Raw genomic sequence first — 20,324 nt, 5'->3', positions numbered from 1 at the left:
AAAAAAAAAACGAGCGTCAGGTGATGAGTCAGAGCCATTCAACAGCAATTTAAGACGCTCTGCTGGAAGGAGTGCCGCTGGGGCTGCAGCGGGAAGCAAAGGAGAACGCGAGCTGCCAGAACACGGTGGGGTGGGGTGGGTGGGGGGAAGGGGGAAGGGAGGAGGGAAGGGGAGGGGGCGGGAGCCTGAAGCACACAGGTTTTCTCCCCTTCCCTACAAGGAGTCTCTTTGCAACCTACCGCCCCTCCGGAAATGCCGACCCCCCACCCCGATCCCGCCTCCCTCCAGGAGCCCCCAGGTGGGTTTTTAGCAAAGCAATCAGAGCTCAAGAAAAGATCTCCAGTAAATCATAAGGTCAAACTCTCCGTCTTCAGATTGGTCCTGGCCCGATGTCCTCAGGCAGGTGATTGCTGGTCTGACCTTCAATAAAATGTGGCCACCTGCTGCCATTGACTGGACATCCAGTCATTCCTGCACTCATTCATTCTTTCTCCAAAAATGGGGTGATGGTCAGCTTTGTGAAGGGCATTGTTCTGACGGTGTGGATATAGGACAGATGCTGCCTCTGTGTGTTCCTAGAGAGAGAACAGATATTTGGAGCTGTGTGTGTGTGGTGGGGGGAGGGGGGGTTAGAGCCATCCAGCCCCCAGAGAGGCTTGAGTGGGGCCCCAGGAGTCACCTGGGCCTTCCCAAGTGGCGCTAGTGGTAAAGAATCCACCTGCCAATGCAGGAGACACCGAGCTGTGGGTTCGATCCCTGGGTCAGGAAGATCCCCTGGAGAAGGAAATGGCAACCCATTCCAGTATTCTTGCCTGGAGAATGCCATGGACAGAGGAGCCTGGTGGCTGCAGTCCACAAGATCACATAGTCGGACCGGCTGAGCACAGCAGGGGTCACCTGGCATGTGGTCTAATCCTGCTACACCTCACCGTCCTGAAGAAGGTTCAGTACAGAGACCGGAAAAGCTTTCTTGAAATATACCTAATAGCAGAGAAGCCTGCGAGGGTGGCTTAGCCCTGGCTCTTGGCGCAAATCTGTGATTCAGCTGTGTAGTCAGGGGCACCTTCTTTGTCTTTTCAGGCTCCCCGACCTGAATCAGGTGCCTAGATTCCCATTAACTCTAGTCGGCCAGGTGAGGCAGGTGATACAAGGAATGCTGTTCACATTTATTGTTATCCCTGAATACTTACTCTCAAATACAAGTAGGCATCTGTAGTGGATCAGGACTCTATGTGGCCTTCCTGGGACAGACCCCTTCTGCATATCCCCTGCCCCTCTCTGAACTATCTAGGTAATAACAGGATGTGATGCACATTTTCTGAGTTGTTTTGCAGGTGCTAATATGGAAGACGGTAACTACTTGATGACCAGGAGCATGAAGCCCCCAGACCTACTGGCTCCTAAGGATTGATCATGATAACCCCTGTGACCCCGCCCCATGACCTCACCATCAACCAGAGAACAGTACATGAACTGGAACTCCCCTTCCTCACCTTCCCTGTGAAAAGGCTTGCCTGAACCTCCTGGGGGAGTTTGGGGGGGTTGATCACAAGCTGCCTTGGACTCCTTGCTTGGTGCCCTGCAAACAATGCTGCACTTTCCTTCACCAACACTGTGTCAGTAGGTTGGCTTGACTGCTCGAGGGCGAGCAGATCCAGGTTTGGTTCAATAACCCATCACTGTGTAATAAAGCATCCTTCTCAGAGCACTGAGAAGGTCTCAGTCTGCAGGACTGCTTCGGTGAACTTGCATCATTTCCACGGATCAATCTCTAGGTTCAAGTGTTAAAAGAATAAATAAATCTTTACCTTTGTCACTTGCCACTGGAGAAGAAAGGAAGCTTAATACTTGGTGACAGCATTATCAGCATCAGTACCTTGTCCTGCAAAGGCGGTGCTAGTGGTAAAGGACCTGCCTGCCAATGCAGGAGACATAAGAAATGCGGGTTCGATTCCTGGGTGGGAAAGATCCACTGGAGGAGGGCATGGCAACCCAATCCAGTATTCTTGCCTGGAGAATCCCATGGACAGAGAAGCCTGGCGGGCTATGGTTCATAGGGTCACAAAGAGTCGGACATGACTGAATCGACTGAGCACACAGAACCTGCAAAACTCAGCCAAAGAAATCTTGCTCCCCCCACCAAGTTCCGTTGAAAGTGGGTGACTTAATATCAGGAAAATGTAGTTTTGTGACCACAAGAGAAATTGTTTCAACAGTGAAATGTCAAATTCAAAAAATTAACTTCTAAATTTTTTAATATAACCTTATAAGAATAATCAAATTGTTTTTGAGGATATGTCCGATTTTTTTTTTGTAACCCATGAACTTGGTCTTTGATATCCTGCTTCAGCATTAACCAGGTATCAATTTTAACACCCAGTCACACCCGTTCAGTGAAAATGAACATTCAATGCATCTGTAGTCACTGAGGACTCTGAGTCTGCCAGACTGAGTCTGCACAGTTCTGAATGGCTGGCCATGGGGAAGTTGGGAGGGGTGAGGAAGGGACAATGAGGCAAATATCAAAGGGTAACCAAAAGAGCTGAAGGAATTGTGAGCTCAAGAGCTCCTGACAAAGTTGGTCTTGCAGCTCACCGGACACCCATGCCCCAGGCACTTCTGTTTTGAGACCATGGCTTTTCAGGTGGTGCTAGTGATGAAGAATCCACCTGCCAATGCAGAGAATGTAAGAGACACAGGTTTGATTCCTGGGTGGGGAAAATACCCTGGAGGAGGAAATGACAACCCACTCCAGTATTCTTGTCTGGAGAATCCCACGGACAGAGGAGCCCGGGGGACTGCAGTTTGTGGGCCTGCAGAGTGGGACGTGACTGAGCACAGCACAGCCCTATTCGGATAAGCAGTTTAGCACCCAGACCCTCATCTTGTCCTCACTTCTGCTCTGAGTTCTTTTGTCCAGAGATCCTCCAGGGCTGGGACCTTGCCTTGTCTCCTAAGTCTTGAGGGTCTCCAAAGCCAACCTTGAAACCCTGACCTTGGGCCTGTGCCCCTTCTGGCTGGGGTCGGTTTCTCCAACAAGAACTTTCTTTCACTGCACGCCCCTCCCTCCGCTGAATCCCAGGTTTCTAGGATGGGCTGTTTCTGCTCCTGATTTCGCCTGAGCTGAAACCCCATAGTGATGGGAAAGCTGCCATATTAAGGATGGAAATGGGGACTGGATCAGAGCTTTACGTCAAAATAAGCTGGAATTTAAAAATCTTTAAAAATGAACAGGGAAAGGAAGAAAAACATATCATAGGTACAGGCATTTTAAAAAACAGCTCTTGTACCAAGCCTCATAATACCTGGCTTTAAGATGATACCCATTGTATCAGTTATGGGGAGGGGGGCCCCCATGGGAACTCGTACCAGATAACTAGGGGAGGGCAACTACAAAGCTTCCTACGGCAGCATCTTACTTCATCTTGATTAGGTGGCTAGAATAGCGGCAGGAAGGCTCAAGATTTTTTTTTTTTTTTGGCCAGGTAATTAAATGAATTGGAAATCCTTCTGTCTTTTCAAAGCAGGCTTATTAACATTTGATTAAAACGTTTACAATGCTTATGTATTCTTCGTTAAATTTAAATTTTTTATCCCGGAAAAAAAATCTCAGACATCAGAAAAGATACAAGAATAATATAATGAACTCCATATATCCTTTACCTGAATTAACCAATTAGTCATTTTTACACATTTTCACTTTTGCTTTCCTGCTTTCTCTCCCTCCCCTTCTCTTGTAAGAACAAAGACGTTCTCTTACCTAATTATAGTACAGCTAGTCAGTCAGGAGATATTTTAACAATGCCATCCTATTATCTAACCAACCGTCCAGTAATATCCTTTTTTCCTGATCCAGGATCTCGTACAGGATCATGCTTCGTGTTTATTTAGTTCTCACACCTCCCTACTCTCCTTTAATTGGGACCAGTTCCTCAGCCCTTTTCTTCAATGCCACTGGCATTTTTTAAGAGGACAGGCCATTTGCTTTGTAGAAGTTGGCTCCATTTTATCTCTGATTGTTTCCTCGTGATTACAATCAGCTTCCCTCCTGATTAGAATCGGGTCATTCATTTTTAGCAGGATATCTACATCAGTGCTCTTGGATCCTTCTCAGAGTATCACCTCAGGGGGGCTGTGATGCTGGTTCTTCTCCTTATTGGTGATCAAAGAACTGCCATCCGAGAACTTTTCCAGCAGTCCAGTGGTTAAGACTCCCCCTTCCAATGCATGGGGGCACAGGTTTGATCCCTGGCCGGAGAACTAAGATCCCACATGCCACACAGTGTGGCCAAAACCCTCCACCAAAGCCAAAACTGCAAAGTTTCCTTTTTTTCCTTTGTAATTAATAGCATTTTTAAATTGTGGGAATTTAACTAATATAATGCCATTGTATGAGTCAGGGTTTTCCAGAGAAACTAAACCAGCAGGATGTGCATCTGAGCGTCTGTGCCTGCACACACACACGTACAGAGAGAGAAACTGCTTTTAAGGAACTGCTCAGTTGTAGGGGCTGTCGAGTCCACACTCTGCAGGGCAGGCTGGCAGCCTGGAGGCAGAAATCTTACTTCCTCTGGGAACCTCGGTCTTTTTCTCCAACCGCCTTCTACCTGTTGGATGAAGCCCACCCACATTATGAAAGATAATCTGTTTTGCTCAAAGCCTACTGATTTAAATGTTAATTCATCTTTAAAAATACCTACACAATGGCATTTAGACTGGTGTTGCACCAAATATCTGGCTCAGCCAAGCTGACGTATAGAACTAGCCATCAACTTCTCCAAACTTTCATTCAGTGGTTTTAGCATCGTCGATAATTTTAGCTTTCATCAATCAATATGACGATGGTTCAAAACAGCAAGGTGTCTCTATCATAGAGCAAGGTGACTCTATCATTCCTGCTATATTTACTAGCCTTTAAAAGGGAGAAGGCAATGGCACCCCACTCCAGTACTCTTGCCTGGAAACTCCCATGGATGGAGGAGCCTGATGGGCTGCAGTCCATGGGTTCGCTAAGAGTCGGACACGACTGAACGACTTCACTTTCACTTTTCACTTTCATGCATTGGAGAAGGAAATGGCAACCCACTCCAGTGTTCTTGCCTGGAGAATCCCAGGGATGGGGGAGCCTGGTGGGCTGCCGTCTATGGGGGTCACACAGAGCAGCAAAAGAGTAGAAAGTTTCAGATAAAGTCAAGTTTCCCAGAGGTAGTATATATATTACATATATAAATGGTTACTTTTATATACACCATTCCACAGTTTCATTTTTTATTTATTTATTTTTTCATTTTTTAAAAATGATTAAATATCTTCTTCTTTTGGAACTTATTCGGAGTATATTGTGACATATGGAGCCAGCTTAATTTCCCCCCAGATAATTCCTCCATTTTCCTAACACCATTTGTTGAAAAGCCATGTTTTTCTCCAATGATTTGATACGACACCTTTATCAAATTCTAAATTCCCATAAATCTGGGTCTGTTTTTAATATACTTATTTATTTATTTATTGGCGGCACTGGGTCTTCATTGCCGCACGAGGGCTTTTCTCCAGCTGCAGAGAGCCGGGGCTACCGTCTGGTTGCAGTGCTCCTCGCTGCACTGGTTTCTCTAGCTGTGGAGCACCGGCTCTAGGCCCACGGGCCTCATTAGTTGCTTCATGTGGTCTCAGCTTTTGTGGCTCCAGGGCTTAGTTGCCCTGCAGCATATGGGGTCTTCCCGGACCAGGCATCGAACCGGTGTCCCCTGCATTGCAAGGATTCTTAACCACTTGGACCACCAGGGGAGCCCTATTTGGGTCTGTTTTGATCTTTATGTCCCATTCCATTGGTTTGTCTTTTCATGATCCACATTTCCTGTTTTAATTATAGGGTTGCATAATGTGTTATCTGCTGGGAGACAGTCACCTTTGGGTCTCTTGCATTTTGGCACATCTTTTGAGCTGAAGACGCCTTTGTTCTGGGCTGTCTTTCAAGGATATGTGTATAGCAGACAGCCTTGGGAGACAGAGGCAGTGTCTCCTGGAAGCAACAGGTACGCGTGGTCCTGCCCATCATGAAAGATGAGGGCTTCCTGAGCCCAGGGTCTCCTTCCTTTCATGCAACCCACCTGGCCAATTCAAGTCACTCTGGGAATTGAGGCTTGGGGAAGCCACACAGCAAAATGTTGCTAATGCTGACACTTCAGATTTACCGAGGGGTCTCATGTCTTCTACCGGCATCATGAAACTGTGGTGGGGTAGCTTGTTGGCTCTTCAGAAGGGTAAAATCTCCCACTCTTCCCAGTTCTTGACATTGTCCTGTAGGGGAGTCTTTCCTTGGTGGTCTTCTTGTGTAGGATTTTCTGGTATCTTTGTATGTTTATGCGTTCATGTCAACTTCAGAAGTAGTTCATCTAGTTCCCAAAGTTAACTAGTCAAACAAGAACTTGTATTTTTATACGAGTGTTAATTTCATTAAAACTTGTATTTTTACATGAGTCTTAATTTCACAAGTTTCTCTGGTGGCTCAGTAGTGAAGAACCTCCCTGCCAGTGCAGGAGATGCGGGTTCGATTCCTGGGCCAGGAAGATCCCCTGGAGAAGCGAACGGCTACCCACTCCAGTATTCTTGCCTGGAGACGCCCATGGACAGAGAAGCCTGGTGGGCTACAGGCCACACGGTCACAAAGAGTCAAACATGACTTGGTGACTGAAACAACAATTTCACAAAGTCATTTAGGGTGAATCTCTGACTTCACTTTTGAAGATTTATTTTTTTTTTGTATTCTCATGGTCAGTCTTGTAATCCAGGTTCTTATCAGTTTGCACTTGAACCATAGATCTTCTTAAAATCATATCTTGAATTTTGTTTTACACAAAAAGGGAGAAAACCCTATTTCAATAGCAGGATGAAAAACATCGTGGCCAAAACATGGCCTGTCATTGGACAGGGCCTGGGTTCCGTCTGTAAAATGAGCAGACCCTACAGGGCTGTCGTGACGAGTCAATGAATTCATGTGTGTGGATCAGGCATGGTAAGAGCTCAATAAATGGTGGAAATTGCTATTACAATTATTTCTTTTTTGTAATAGTGATCTGGCCCCCCAAATCCCAGCTCTAGCCATTTTAATATGTGCAGATCTGTTGGTGAGGAAGCTCAGGATAGCCTTTACAAAACAGGAATGATTTATTGGACACCTATCCAACATGGCTACATTAACTTGATGAATATGGTTATGACCGTCTATAAATAAAATCCTCTCCCTCAAATGTATCTTTTCATTAAAAAACACTTTACATTTCTCATGGAGGCCACCACTTCATCATTTTTACAATTTAATGAGGATGAAAGACTTATGCAGAAGGGATAGTAATGGATGGCTTTGTTCTATATCAGAACTATTATAATTCTGAGTTCTCTGCCCTTGAAAATGTTTGCTTCACAGATTAATGTTGACTGGAGCTGTTATATAAAATACTCTGTAAAAAAACAGGCCACTGAGGCAATTCAGAATTAAGTAGAAAAAATTTCTCATTTGCTTTTCATTTTCTGGACATGTGTAGAACCCAAATAACTTTATCGTCTCGTAATGACAAATTAATGCAAAATATGACAAACAATGCAAAACTTTGTAAAAAAGCTCAAGTTTGAAATAAAAACAAACCAAAAAAATCCCACAACAACGGAGGGCACAGCAGTCTTCAGTGTTTTTAACTGGAATTTGGTTATTTGCTTTATTCCAAGGTATAGTTTTCAATTCTCATTATTTTATTTGCCTGTTAAACACTCTGCCTTTTATGCCATAATAAAGGGTCTGAGTGATTCCAGAGTAACATGCTAGCCTTTTGTTGTTTCAAGCCTAAATCTGAAATGTGAAGGGAGTGCCGAGTTGTTGGGAATAGGTTCCTAGGCACGGTAACCTTTTGCAGAGGCTGGAACAGAAGTCAGGCAAGACCCATGAGGGGGTCTGGAGCAGCCACTGGGATGGGAGGTGTGGCCTCCCAGCCCCACACCATGCCGCTGGCCCCAAGACCCATTCCAGCTAGGAACCAAGAAGCTAGTTCACATCAGCTGGTTAGACAACCAGCCTATTTATGGTTTCTCTCAGAATGTTCTTTGCAACCCCATGGACTGTAGCCCGCCAGGCTCCTCTGTCCATGGGATTCTCCAGGCAAGAATACTGGAGTGGGTTGCCATGCCCTCCTCCAGGGGATCTTCCCGACCAGGGATCGAACTCACGTCTCCTGAGTCTCTTGCACTGAAAGCAGATTCTTTACCAAGAATACTGGAGTGGGTTGCCATTTCCTTCTCCAGGGGATCTTCTCGATCCAGGGATCAAACCCATGTCTCCCAAGTCTCTTGCATTGCAAGCAGATTCTTTACCCACGGAGCCATTGGGGAAGCCCACCAGAAGGTTCTAGCTTAAACCACATTCTCTATTTTTTCTGAGGAGTATTTTCCATGGGCCTCTTCGGGTCCATTCTCTGCCCACCCCACCCCACCCCCAGTCTGCTCTGTGCCCCAGGAGGCTGTCTAGGAGAACTGCCCACTGGGCTGCCTTGCTTGGGCTTCTGGTTGGGTTCAGCCAGTGGGAGGCTGGGAGGTGGAGAGGAAGGTCAGGGCATCTCTCCTCCCTGGTGGCCTTGGGTTGGCCGCATCCCTTCCTCCAAGGGCCCCAGCCCTCCCCAACAGCTGGGCTGCCGGCTCCGGGTTCCAGGACCTGCTCCCTCCTTCAGTCTCACACTGGTAAGGTCTCCACCACAGCCAGGTACTTGATCGATGTGCATCTCCCCACAGCCTCACTCACACGCTTTTCTGCTTCTGGTTCCTACAGACTTGTCTCACTTCCCCACCTTTGCCATCTGTTGTCTGCTGGGGTGGGTGTGAGTTTCTTAGAACTGCCATAACAAATTATGGTTACGCTGTAACCATCATAAAAAAAAACCCACCAACTGGGTGGCTTAGAAAAGCAGAACTTCATTCTCTCAAAGCTCTCGAGTCCAGGAGTCCAATAGCCAAGTGCCAGCCGTTGGCAGGGCCAGGCCTTCTCGGAAGGCTCTAGCAGAGACTCTGTTCTAGACATTTCCCTTAACTTCTGGTGCTGCCGGTCAGCCAGCCTGGGCATCCCGGGCTTGTAGCTGCTTCACTCCAGTCTCTGCCTTCCTCATGACACTGTATCTCTGCATCCCTTCTCTTCCTAGAAAGACACCAGTTGGGACTTCTCTGGTGGTCCAGTGGCTAAGACTCTGCTCCCAAGATAGGGAGCCTGAGTTTGATCCCTGCTCAGGGAACTAGATCCCACATGCTGGAGCTAAGCGGTCTCACGCTGCAACTAAAGATGCTGTGTGCCACAACTAAGACCCTCTGCAGCCAAATAAATAGATAAATATTAAGAAAAAAAAAAAAGACACCAGTCATATTGGACAAAGGGCCCATCCTACTCTAGGATGACCGCACCTTCACTTGATGACATCTGCAAAGACCATGTCCAAATCAGGTCACATTCCCAGGAAATGGTGCCCTCTCCTTCTGGGGACTCAATTCAACCCACACCAGCGCCTGAGCGATGTCAGGCCCCCAGGCGTCTCTCTCCCCCTCCAGATTCTCCTGCCCCCAAGTCTCCTCCGCTGGTACTTCCTCCCTACCTTCAAGACGCTCCCCTGATTGATTTTCCAATCACCTCAAATGAAGTCCCCCGAGAACTCTTCTTTCTCACCTGGCCCCATGACCACCGCCCTAGTTTCAGGCATTCACTTCCTTTGCCCTGCCCCGGTCTCCTGAGGAACCTCCCCACCGCCTGGACCCGAGCGGGCTGTGCACTTTCTCTGCTAACAGTGATGAGTGCAGTCGGCGGTCGGCATGCTATACACATGAAGGGAAGGACTTTGAGTTGAAAGTCTCTTCTCTGTCATGTCTGCACTGAAATTGACCATGACTGAAGGACTACTGCTACCAGCATAGCCCTTATAACCCTGAGGGGAATCGGTTTCCAAATGAAATGAGAATGATGTGGGTAGAGGAAGAACTGAAAGGAAATAAAGACTGAAAGAACGAAGCCACTGACGACATCACAGAGCAGCTGGCTCAGCCAGGCCGGAAGCCTGTCTCATCTTTGGACTTTCAAGCACGTAGCCAAAAAAAATGTCCACGTTACCTCCGTCAGTGTGGCTTGGGGTTTCTCTTACTTGCAGTCAAAGACAAGTACATGATGAGTGTTTTTCCTTTTTTCTAAGTCTAAGCAGATAGGGGGAAATGAAAGACAAATCAGAAAACAAGTTCTCTGGATGTGAGGTGGCCAGATCAGGATTTGAGGCCGCCTGGTTCTCAGTGTCAGGATATCTATGGGGATAAATAACTTCTACTCTCCCTGGATCCCAGGACTTTCAGCCCCACCAGGTCTGTCCTGAGTGGGTGAAACAAACTGGCTTATGGCTTGAAGTCCAAAGGCAGGAGAGTATGGGGTGAGCTAACCTCTGCAGGGCTTGGGAAGAACAGGTCACCAAACTAGACCCGGGGAGAAGGCAGCTTTTCCAGGCGTCTGGAATAAGGTGTTGGAAAGAGTAGAGACAGCAAGTCTGTTCAATCAGAAGAAAGGCGGCAATTATAGAGCTGGGTCCCGGAGGCAGTGGACTTCTGGATAGAGATGAGGACTGAATACAAATATTTACATCTACTCCATCAACTCACTTAATGACAGTGAGGATGGTGAAAAAAGAATTTTTTTTTTAATGTAGCAATTCAAAGAGTTGGAGAGAAGTTAATATTGACAAGTTTAGAAGCTGAAAAGCAGATAGATGAGTGGTGAGTAACTTAGCCCATTCAGGAGCTGGCTTCAAAATTTTATAATAAGGAAGCTATACAATAACTCAAATCGCACACACCCACGCACACATGCACACCCATCTCAGGAATCAGCAGCACTAACACCTCGGGAAACATACATGAAGGTGGGGCAGCACGTGGAATCAGATGGTTAAGCTCCCCCCACCATCCATTCCTGGGTTTCCCTGGAGGCTCAGACAGTAAAGAATCTGCCTGCAATGTGGGAGACCTGGGTTTGATCCCTGAGTTGGGAACCCACTTCATGGCGACCCACTTCAGTGTTCTTGCCTGGAGAATCCCTTGGACAGAGAGCCTAGCGGGCTACAGTCCCTGGGGTTGCAAAAGAGTCAGACACGACTGAGCGACTAAGCACAGCACAGCACCATCCATTCCTACACAGCTGGTATATCTCCTCCCCAGCACGTCCCTGGCGGCTTAGTCTCTGGAAAGAGTAAAATCCAGGGTCAAGGGCTTGGGGACAGCTGGCACACGCAGGATGTAAATGAAGGTTTACACACTGAATGCTAAGCTCCTCCTCTCCTGCCACCTGACTCAGAGCTCAGGACAGTCACACTCTGGTCTGAATCAAAAAATATCTAAAAACGCCAACTTCTGGGTTCTGCAATAAAATGGCTCATGCAGATTTCCCTAGCATGAAAACCATGCACACAGAACTTCCAAGCAGCTCTTCAGATCCCTTTGCTTAAACATGAACTAACGACCAAGAATCACAGGACATTTGAGGAAAAGCAACACGGAGGGACCAGAGACTAGATAGGGGAAGAACTCTTCAAAATACCCATGGGCATAGTCTAAAAGTTAGGAGAGAAGACGCGGTCATCATGAAAGACATGTTGGAGACCATCAAAAATACTTTAGATAATTAAAAACTCTTTGAATCAGAGCTGGTAGGAATTAAGAAAAAATAAATAGGGAATTTGGGAAATAAACTGAGGATTTTTCAAAAGTAAAACAATAAAAAAAGTAGGAGGGAGAGGAGAGAAAGGATAAGAAAGACATGATAAGAAAATTAGAGCCTGGTCAAGAAGGAATAGCATCTAAATAATGGCAGTTGTAGAGGAAGCAATGTGGGTTCAATCCCTGGGTTGGGAAGATCCCTGGAGAAGGAAATGGCAACCCACTCCAGTATTCTTGCCTGGAAAATTCCATGCTCAGAGGAGCCTGGTGGGCTACAGTTAATGGGGTCACAGAGAGTTGGACATGACTGAGCTGGCATGCAGACACAGAGGAAGCAGGGGATATGGAAGGGAGAGAATGAAAATTCCAGAACCCAAGGACAGGAGTTTCCATGTGAAAAGGGCCCACTGAGCGGCCAGCATAATGGCTATAAATGGACGCCTCAGCAATATACATCACCATGAAATTTCAAATTACTAGAATCCAAGAGATGATTCTACAACCTTCTAAAGAGAAACATGTTTTCATACAAATGATCAATAACCAGAATGGCTTGGGCTTTGCAATAGCAACACTGACAGCTCAAATGGAGGAATGCTTTCAAAGTTCCAGGGAAAATGGCTTTCAACTGGAATTCTACACCCAGCTCAGTGTCAATCAAATGGGAGAGTAGAATAAAAATGTTTTCACTCAAGACCTTAGAGGAAAAAATCTCCCTCCCGTGTCTCATTTCTCAGCAAGCTATACAGAAAAGTTCCCCACCAAAAAAAAAAAAAAGCAATAAATCAAGAAAACAAAACAAAACAAAAAGACATGGGATACACAATATAGGAGGTGACAAAGCAGAGAGGCAAAGAGGACCCCAAGATACTTTTGAAAGGCTCTTTCTGTCTTCCAAATTGGAGTTCTTCAGAAGCTTCCAGAAGAAACCTCTTTAAGATGATGAAGTTGATAGAACATTTAGCGTATCTGACCAATTTGAGAGGCGATTTACTAAACCAAGGAAGATTTGGAGGTTGAATTAGTAAAAACATATAGAAAAGAAAGCAAATTTTTAAAAGAATAATTAACTCCAGGGAAACCAAACTATGGTATTGGTGCAGAGAAGTAAAAACTAGTTTCAGTACACTAGGTAGCTTATGTGAAAGTAGCATTTATACGAGCATAATAATGTGATGGGGAATATTGAAAGAAAGAAAGAAAGTGAAGTCACTCAGTCGTGTCCGGCTCTTTGCAGCCCCGCGGATTGTAAGCTACCATGCTCCTCCGTCCATGGGATTTTCCAGGCAAGAGTACTCGAGTGGGTTGCCATTTCCTTCTCCAGAGGGTCTTCCCAACCCAGGGATCGAACCCAGGTCTCCCGCATTGTAGGCAGACACTACCATCTGAGCACCAGGGAAGTCCTGGAATATTAATATTAATCTAACTAAATAAATCTAATATAATAATCTAAGTAAATAAATCTAATACAATAATAAATAAATCTAACTAACTATTAATCTAACTAAAATTACTATAAAGCTGTATTGGGTGGATACCAGTGTGCATTTGCAGCTGGGGCAAATGGCAAGGTATGTGTGTTGCTGTTGTTCAGTCGCTCAGTCGTGTCTGATCCTATTCGACCCCATTGACTGCAGCACACTAGGCTTCCCTGTCCTTTACCAGCTCCTGGAGTTTGCCCAAACTCATATCCATTGAGTTGGTGATGCCATCCAACCATCTCATCCTCTATCGCTCCCTTCTCCTTCTGCCCTCAATCCTTCCCAGTATCAGGGTCTGTGAAGAAGAGCTAAATTCCTTTGGTCTACAGTAGGAAGCTAATATATACAGTTGAAAACTAAGAAACCAACAAGTAGTTATGTAAGCATGCTATTTGGAGATAAACCCTCAGACTGTTTGAAACAGTTCAAAGCGGTGCCTCTAGGGAGTGGAAATTGGCTGGGGGAAGGAAAATGGTGGATTGCGATTTTGCAGAACAAGTCTTGTAGAGATCTTTGCCTTTTTAGACTGCATGTACTGATTTGATTTAAAAAGCTAATTAAAAAATATATTACATTAGTACAGAGTATTCAAGATGGATTGTGTTTGGGCAATCATTTTGATTCAGGTGGGTGAGGGCAGATTTCATGGAGCCAAATCTCTGGTGAGAAGGCTTTCTGGGCGCCTCACCTCTATCTTGTCAAAATAAACTTGGGGTAGCAGGTGGCCGGCCACTCTGCACACAGTCTTGCCAAGCTATTGACTAAGGGAACGGTAATCTGAAAGCCTCGCACCACTGTTTACTGAAGAAGAACAAAGAAGGGCTCGTGCAGTGCTGTTTCCTAGCTCTGCTGCTAAAACCACATTGTTTAGGGTCCACCATTCTTTGAAATTTTTTTTTAATTGCAATGAGAGAGAAATTTCAAAGACCAGTCAAAAGGCTTCACATGCACTTAATCAGTACTAAATAACATACCGACCTGGTAATCTGTTCTAACAACAGCACTGAGGAAATTGGAACCGTGCCTTGGAGAGTTTACATCTAAACACACCTGACGTATTTACAGAAATGGACACACGCCCCGTGTCTCAGCTGTACCATCCGGCTTTCTGCACTGGTCATCACACACCTTCGAAGGACTCACGGTGCTTTAGAAGTTGTATTTTCCCCAGGAAAGATTCAGTAGTGTTGATGGGAGACAGGAGTTCCAGCTTACAGTTCATAGTTTTGAGTGTTGTCTTCGGTGGCCCACACCCCGCCTCCATACGCTCATGGGCTCTGAAGCTGCTCCTGAAAGGCACACAGGAGCACAGTGCCCACCACGCCCGGAGGCCTCTGTTGTGCTCATGCATGACAGCGGAAGCTGTGTGCCAGCCTCTGTTATTGATACTCCCTGTTGTGTTTAGGAAAAAACCCAGATGCTCAGGCTACAACCCCAGAATGCTGAATCTGGGTCTAGGGAGGCACAGGCACTGGGGCTCCTCAGATGATGCTAAGGAGCAGCCCAGGTTGAGAACCATTGACAGCTTCCCGATACACACAGGAAAGAACCCCAGGTCTTATCACGGCCCCCAAAGGCCCTACACGACCAATCTGGTCACCCTGCCCTCGTCCCCTGCTCACCACACTCTGGACATGGGTGCCTCTTGGCTGTTTTTAGACCCATGAACCCTATTCCCATCTCATGCATCTGCTCTTGTCAGGATCCTCCAGAATGTTCTTTCCCTTACTCCATGCAGGTCTCTGCTCAGATGTCACCATTTCAGAGAGGCCCTCCTGAGCTATTCCTTCTAAATATCAGGCTTCACCCCTCACTCAGTTTATTTTTTGCTTCATAGCGCTTATCAACACCTGACACTACATTTATTCGTTTATCTGGCCTGTATCAGCATCTGGAAAATGGGAGAAGCTTAATAAATATGTACCGTACAAATACATGAGTGGATGAGGATGTAAGTTAAATAATGCAAACTGCCATGCTTGATAAATGTGAGTTTTTTCCCCAACTACACAAAGCCAGTGGTGATGGCATCCCACTCCAGCACTCTTGCCTGGAAAATCCCATGGATGGAGGAGCCTGGTTGGCTGCAGTCCATGGGGTCGCCAAGAGTCAGATAGGACTGAGCGACTTCCCTTTCACTTTTCACTTTCATGCATTGGAGAAGGAAATGGCAACCCACTCCAGTGGTCTTGCCTGGGGAATCCCAGGGATGGGGGAGCCTGGTGGGCTGCTGTCTATGGGGTCGCACAGAGTCGGACACGACTGAAGCGACTCAGCAGCGGCAGCAGCGGCTTCCAGATGCTGCCTAGTGCCAAGTCGGGGAACAGCGACCCCTGCTGGAATCTGTACCCGAGTTCCAGAGAGAACAGAATCTATTCATGCCAGTCCCAAGAATGAACCGTTTAGAAAAAAAAATACATAGTGTATGAAGAGACCTTCGTATGCGCATTCATGAAACATTCCTAATAAGGTATTCCCAACATTTACAAAAGCCTTTTGCTGGCACGTCCCGTTTTCCCAAGGATGTTCTCTTCTGCCATCTTGTGGGCAAACTGGGGAACTTTCAGGAGAGCAGTTTGTGATGGCCTGGCTTCCCTGATAACTCAGTTGGTAAAGAATCCGCCTGCAATGCAGGAGACCTTGGTTCGATTCCTGGGTCGGGAAGATCGCTGGAGAAGGGATAGGCTTCAGTTCAGTCGCTTAGTCGTGTCCAGCTCTTTGCTACCCCATGGACTGCAGCACCCCAGGCTTCCCTGTCCATCACCAACTCCCAGAGTTTACCCAAACTCATGTCCTTTGAGTCAGTGATGCCATCCAACCATTTCATCCTCTGTTGTCCCCTTCTCCTCCAGCCCTCAGTCTTTCCCAGAATCAGGGTCTTTTCCAATGAGTCAGCTCTTCACATCAGGTGGCCAAAGTATTGGAGTTTCAGCTTCAGCATCAGTCCTTCCAATGAATATTCAGGACTGATCTCGGTTAGGATGGACTGGTTGGATCTCCTTGCAGTCCAAGGCTTGGACTCTCAAAAGCCTTCTCCAACACTACAGTTCAAAACTGTCAGTTCTTCAGCACTCAGCTTTCTTTACAGTCCAACTCTCAGATCCATACATGACTACTGGAAAAACCATAGCTTTGACTAGATGGACTTTTGTTGGCTACCCTCTCCAGTATTCTTGGGCTTCCCTTGTGGCTCAGCTGGTGAAGAATCCACCCACAATGTGGAAGACCTGGGTTCGATCCCTGGGTTGGGAAGATGCCCTGGAGAAGGGAAAGGCTACCCACTCCAGTATTCTGGCGTAGAGAATCCCACGGACTAGACAGTCACAAAGAGTCGGACTGAGCTACTTTCAATTCACTTTTTTCTTTTCTGCTTAGTCAAAAGGAAGAATCTGGGCTGGGCTTGCCCAGGGCCATTCGGTAAAACACCTGTGGTCATTTACCCAGGACCCCAGTGCTACCCAGCTTCTCCGGCTTCTGTTTTTTAGAAACAGGAAGCAACCAAAGTGACGGCCTCGATTGGTGGCTTCTGCTGGGGGACAGCGGAGAGAAGTGTCTGAGGGCCACCTCTCCAGAGCCCAGGCTGGCTCGACCTTTGTAGTGCCATTCTGACACATCCCTGCACCAACCCATCACAGCTAGACTTTGACGATCTGGTCTGGGGACTCAGTAAATGCTCGCCACCTCCACGACAGCAGGCTTTATCTATTTTGTGCGTCTAGTATGTTAAACCGCATTGAGCACTGTGTAGGCTCTGACTTAGTTGAAGGGATGAAATAATAATTGTATTTATGGCGCACTTACTACTTGCCACGCACTGTAGGAAGCCCGAGCACTTTATACGCATTGTCTCCTAAATCAGGCTGACCAACCTGTCCCAGTTTGCCCAAGAATGTCCCGGAACACCCCCCACCCCCAGTCCCTGACAGACAGGGACAGTTGGCCCCTCTATTAGTCAGCTTGGGCTGCTTTAAAATGCCACAGACTGAGTGCCTTCAACAACAGGAATTCATTTCCTTACAGTTCTGGAGGCTGGAGGTCCAAGGTCAAGATGCCATCAGGGTTGGCTTTCTGGTGAGGCCTCTCTTTCTGGCTTGGGGGTGCTGGGAGCTGGGGGGCTAGAGAGAAGGAGGGAGGGAAAGAGGGGGCAGCGGGATGGTGGGGCAGAGAGCTTTCACTTCTAAGAGCGTGAATTCCAACGCGAGGGCTCCCTGGCTCCCTCCCAGCTGGGCTGCCTGCTCTAGGTTGTCAGCACTTACTGGACACACGTGGGCTGTGCTGTCAGCTGAGTGGGATGTAGGAAGAATTCTTTGCAGGTTTGAAAACCAAACCAAGGACCCAAGTTAAGATGGATGACCGATTGAAGGTTAGTCTTACTCCAGGTTAACCTTACTGAGGGTGAGTCTCACTGAGATAGAAATCTGCCAAACAGCAGGGGGCAGCTGGGAATGTCCTCTCTGCCCAAAGGGGCCCTTTAGGGAAGGGCTCCCGGCACCTTTTTGCTGGTGATTGCAAAGCTCGGAAACCTGTCAGAGCGAGTTCTGTGAGTTGGCTGCACCTCCCTCCTCTTGCCTGTGGTGATGGGGGCAGAGACCATTTTAGGAGCTGCGCGTGAGATGGAAAGTGTCCAGGGAAGCACTTCTTCACTCAGCGCTGAGGACAGGACAGTCCCCAGGCACAAAGGCCTGACGTTGGGACCCATCCTCTGACTCCTGCACGAGTAAAAAGCTCTAAGGGCTTCACAGCAGCCTCTGGCCTTAGGAAGCTCAAGGATGTGATGTCAGAGGCCTGGCAGGCTTTCTGGAGAAGTCCTGTGTGTCAGGGGCCTCAGCTCACCCCTGATCTAAGGTGGTCAACAGGACAGAGCCTGGCCAGTGCAAGGCCGTCTCGAGGGCACCAGGACAGCAGCCTTACAGATCTGTCCCCTGTTCCCTTTAAACCCATCTATGGAGCCTCCAGGGGCTTCCCAGCTGGCGCTAGTGGTAAAGTACCCACCTGCCCATGCAGGAGACGTAAGAGACGTACTTCAACACAGCCAACGTTAAAGTCAGTGAATGATTTTGGTTGAACATCAATCAGCCTGGAACTTAGAGAAAGGTGTAAGGCACAGAAAAATGGGGGCCAGGGAAAGGGCAGAAGACCAGAGGTCGTGGATCTGGCCCCAAGTATCCCCCCCAGCCACTCCTGCCCCATGACACCTGCCACTGTTCAAAGTTTTGTGAACAAAGTCTAAAACACCCATGGTGGCTCCTATCAGTATTGATTCTGTTTGGAAGAAATGGGAAGATTACAGCAAGTTTACTCTGAAAGAAGAAAGAAAGAAAGTGAAATCGCTCAGTTGTGTCCAACTCTTTGCAACCCTAGACTGTAGCTAACCAGACTCCTCCATCCATGGGATTCTCCAGGCAAGAACACTGGAGTGGGTTGCCATTTCCTTCTCCAAGGGATCTTCCTGACCCGGGGATCAAACCTGGGTCTCCCACATTGCAGGCAGACGCTTTACCATCTGAGCCACCAGGGAAGTCTAAAAACACACCTCTAATGATCAAAGTGCCCTGGTGCCCCTCGGGCCTTCCTCTTATCCTTGAAAGGCCAATGGAGATCATGTAGCTGTAGTTCCTGTCCAAGTGTAAAGCATGCTCAGTGTTAATATCAGAGTTAATTGAGGAGCAGGTCTCCACTCAACGTTTGGAAGCCTGGTGTGTGTCAGGCACCCCGAAACAAAGGATTGCAAAGACCTCAGTGTGTCTCATGTTCTCTTCATTTCGTAGGAGAGGAAAATGAGCTTTGCAAGGTGAAGAGTTGCCCATGTTATCCTGCAGTTGTAAGAAGTGTTAGGACCAGAGTATCTTTTGAGGATTTAGGAGGAGCTGTCCTTGGATTATTGGTGGCTCAGATGGTAAAGTGTCTGTCTACAATGCGGGAGACCTGGGTTTGATCCCTGGGTTGGGACAATCCCCTGGAGAAGGAAATGGCAATCCACTCCAGTACTACTGCCTGGAAAATCCCATGGACAGAGGAGCCTGGTAGGCTACAGTCCATGGGGTCGCAGAGTTGGACACGACTTAGTGACTTCACTTTCCTCCTTGGATTATTGACAAGAGTCGGGTAAAGAAGCTGAGTGCTCATCACCGTGACTGCTGGTTTCCCCCATCAAAGGCACACTGTGCAAGTTGGGGGTAGAAATGACCAGGGAGGCAAAAGTCATAGTCCCTTAGAGCTAGTCTTTCACACTAGACTTTGTCAACAAGGTCATTCAAATCACTGCCGAATGCTCAGTTCTCAGCCTCTTCCATTTCACTCCTTGCAGTCCAAGAGATTTTGAATTGGCATCTAACACAGAGAGGCCAACCAACTTCTGGAAATTAAATGGACAAAAGGATACAGAACTTCCGGTCAGAGAGCTTCTGATCCAGGGAAAGCTGGACAATCTCAATACCCAGGGGTGAGTGATGGAAGTGCAGAAGAGAGACAGCCAAACTGTTGTCAGGGCAACATGAACATGTTCTTGTTCAAAATCTGCCAACCATACCTGTAGCAGGTGTGAGCAAAATCTTAAAGGGTCTAGAGATAAGAAAGGGAGCTATAAACAAACAAACAGATGGAACCAGCTGGGACCAAGATGGCAGCAGAATCTGATCTCCGACAGACCCTGAGTCTCATTATACATTGATTTTACTACATTAGCATCATTAGCATATTAAATGATACCAACATTCCATGACCGGACACTGAGGACCAGAAAAGCATAAGCAGAGCGGCACTCCACTTCCTGGAAACAGCCCTCCCCCCACCCCCCGGGGTAGATGGCATATGTTTCCCCATCATCGGCCTCAGTCCACCTCCTTTTGTCTTTATTCTGAAATCAAATCTCTCTTGCCAGGAGGGTGAGAAGTTGATCTGTGAACTCAGTCTCCATTTCTCCATTCTTTGGCTACTGAATAAAGTTTGTGCTCAGTCAATCTCAGCTTCAGTTTCGCTATTTGTCTACTTGAACCCAGCTTGGGCGAGGGCCCAAGCAGGGTCCATGCGACTCAAAGTGAAGAGGAAGTTGCTCTGTCGCATCTGACTCTTTGCGACACCATGGACTTCTGCACGGAATTCTCCAGGCCAGAATACTGGAGTGGG

General features: G+C 47.2%; 2 long non-coding RNA genes across 3 annotated transcripts; one reads left to right on the top strand and one right to left on the bottom strand.

The window, feature by feature from the left end:
- Positions 1–15: 15 nt before the first annotated feature.
- On the top strand, positions 16–2,331 carry LOC123328957. Of its 2 annotated transcripts, XR_006639891.1 has the most exons (3): positions 16–125; positions 221–298; positions 1,335–2,331. It is a non-coding gene; the product is annotated as an uncharacterized LOC123328957 (long non-coding RNA). The 2 variants fall into 2 exon arrangements; XR_006543992.2 differs by lacking the exon at positions 16–125 and having other exon boundaries at positions 164–298.
- Positions 2,332–4,504: 2,173 nt separating this feature from the next.
- LOC123328958 lies at positions 4,505–18,603 on the bottom strand. Its single transcript, XR_006543993.2, has 2 exons — positions 17,218–18,603; positions 4,505–4,607 (listed from the first exon to the last, which is right to left on the bottom strand). It is a non-coding gene; the product is annotated as an uncharacterized LOC123328958 (long non-coding RNA).
- Positions 18,604–20,324: the final 1,721 nt, after the last annotated feature.

Source organism: Bubalus bubalis, chromosome 13 (assembly GCF_019923935.1).
Source record: "Bubalus bubalis isolate 160015118507 breed Murrah chromosome 13, NDDB_SH_1, whole genome shotgun sequence".
Taxonomy (NCBI): domain Eukaryota; kingdom Metazoa; phylum Chordata; class Mammalia; order Artiodactyla; family Bovidae; genus Bubalus; species Bubalus bubalis.
Note: the sequence above shows the minus strand (reverse complement) of the source record. Positions and strands in the feature narration are given on the sequence as shown.